The sequence below is a fragment of the Peromyscus leucopus genome, chromosome 13, assembly GCF_004664715.2.
Source record: "Peromyscus leucopus breed LL Stock chromosome 13, UCI_PerLeu_2.1, whole genome shotgun sequence".
Taxonomy (NCBI): Eukaryota; Metazoa; Chordata; class Mammalia; order Rodentia; family Cricetidae; genus Peromyscus; species Peromyscus leucopus.
This window is the reverse complement of record NC_051074.1, coordinates 36049581-36052232: the sequence shown is the minus strand read 5'-3', so window position 1 is coordinate 36052232 and position 2652 is coordinate 36049581. Positions and strand designations below refer to the sequence as shown.

Genomic DNA, 2652 nt, shown 5'->3' with positions numbered 1-2652 from the left:
ATCAATCAAAGCTGGCTTCTGCCAGATCTTTTAGAAAAAGAAAATTGGAGCCTACTGTGTTCTTGATGAGCTCACTCATCTCTACTTTTATCACTTATCACTTCTACCATGTTCTTTCTGCTGTTCCCCCACCCCACTCTGCTACAACTTGGGAAGGAACCAGACTACACCAGTGCATGAATATCACTAGGAAGCACACATTGTGGAACAATTCAGATCCATTCATCACAGAGATGAAGGGTAAGTTCAGTGTGAGTAGCTGATAGACATGACAGACGTTTTCTTCTCTTCTTCATGCTCATTGCCTTCTACCTTCTAATATTTGAAACAAACAAACATGGCAGTTACAACCTAAAACCTTCACACTCACATAAGTGACATAAATATGCCTGTGGTGATATTTTGCTTGTGCTCTAACAAATAAAGCTTCCATGTAAGATCAGAGGGAGGAGCTAGCCATTAGTTAACCATGGAGGTCTGGAGGTCTATATAGACAGGAGACAGGAAGTGATGTGGCTGGGCAGAGAGAGTACTATAAGGTGGGTGGAGACAGGAGCTCAGCCCTTTTTTGGTAGGAGGATTTGGAGAGGTAAGAGGTGACTTTGGCTGCTCCTTTACTTCTCTGACCTTTCAGCATTTATATTGATATCTGACTCCAGGATTTATTTATTGTTAAGACAAATTAGGATTCACACTACATCTGGCACCCCGTGTTGGGTGCCATTTGCAAATGGAGGCTTTTCTGTCCCTCCTTGTCCTATAGCTGCTTTTAAAATAATCACTCAGAGGCTTAATATTAATTGCAAACTGTTTGGCCTATTGCTCAGGCTTCTACTAACTAGCTCTTACAACTTAAATTAACCCATTTCTATTAATCTATGTTTGCCATGTGTCTCATGGCTTTACCTGTGTTCTAATACATCTTGCTCCTCTGGGGGAGCTGGCTGTTATCTGCCCTGACTCTGCCCTTCTTCTTCCTGTATCTCTGCTCGGATTTACCACTTGACTCTATCCTGCCTTGCTATACACCACAGCAATTTGTTTATTAACCAATGTTAATGAAACATATTCACAGCATACAGAAGGGTTATCACACAGCATATGCCAATAGACTAAGAGAGCCAGTTGCTTGCAATTTAGCACATTAAATTTTCTAACAACTCCACCTAGAGCCTAGAAGGGACTCACATGTAAACAAATACCATTTATTATTTAACTGAAGAAGATGCCGGGCCGAGTGTCTTTGTTAACGATGACTTTTTTTGTGACTCTTCCGTCACTTGTTTAGCGATCACCATGGCGTCTGAACACTACTAAGTATCTTCAAGTTTATTGTGACACTATAAAGATTTCCCATCACTTGAGCAAGAATTCTCAGCTCATCTGCATATCGCAGGCTAATAGTAGGCAATGAATAAAAACATAATGGAATGAAATCGTCTTACAGAAGCTTTCCCACTTGTATTTTCCAGTTGTGTCTGTCAAAATGGTCTTTTCAAGTATTTTTTTGTGACTCATGAGCAGTCAGTATCATAAACATCCCAGCTCTTATTTATTTGTTTATTTATTTGTTTATTTATTTATTTGAGGCATCTTTCAGGTATGGCATCCATCATCCAGTAACTCATCAAAATGACAAACACAGAGGGAAACAGGAGAAGCACTCGCTATATGTTCTCTGGGCCTTTTAAGAAACATAGAGTTGTTCCCTTGGCCATGTACGTGAGGATTTACAAGAAGGGTGATATTGTAGACATCAAGGGAATAGTCACTGTTCAAAAGGGAATGCCCCATAAGTGTTAACATGGCAAAACCCAAGGAGTCTACAATGTCACCCAGCATGCTGTGGGCATCATTGTAAACACGCAGGTTAAGGGCAAGATTCTTGCCAAGAGAATTAATGTGGGGATTGAGCACATTAGCACTCCAGGAGCCAAGATGGCTTCCTGAAGCAGGTGAATGAGAACAACCAGAAGAAAAAGGAAGCCAACGAGAAGGGCACCGGAGTTCAGCTGAAGTGCCAGCCTGCTCCACCCAGAGAAGCATACTTTGTGAGACCTAACAGGAAGGAGTCTGGGCTGCTGGAGCCCACTCCACAGGAATTCATGGACCAAAAAAAAAAAAAAAAAAAAAAAGATACCTGAGATCTAGCCCTGGACTTTGAACTTGAGCTTCTGCAAGGTCTTAGCTGGCCTTGGTCCACACTAAAGTAGTGGAGGTGCTGCCCTTCAAAGTATACTTGATCTGCTCAATTTCTTTTCTTTCTTTTTTCAGTGCTGATGAGCTGGAGATGAAATGCCAGGCCTGTACTTACTGGGCAAGGGCTCCAACACCCTGTTAAATCATTTTTACTTCTTGTTTTGCTGTAGGGACTCACTGTGTTATCCAGGCTGTCCATGAACTCAGACATGTAGCCCAGACTAGGTCTAGAATTTGTGATCCTCCTGCTTTAGCCTCACTAGAAGCTTTGATGGCAGGCCCACGCCACCAGGCTGCGTTTGTGTTACACTTTTTAGGTTTAGCAGAACCCTGTTCTCTACGTGTGTCTTGGCCGTGTCCTTTGGAGACTGAGTTTCCCCCTTGTTTGGGGATATGTCTATACTGGGATATGTCATAAAGTGCATCTCCGGTATGAAGTTGTCTGTCTCACAT

At 42.2% G+C, this 2652-nt stretch overlaps 1 pseudogene; it reads left to right on the top strand.

The window, feature by feature from the left end:
• Nucleotides 1-1632: 1632 nt before the first annotated feature.
• On the top strand, nt 1633-2144 carry LOC114706791 (annotated as a pseudogene).
• The last annotated feature ends 508 nt before the right edge of the window (nt 2145-2652 follow it).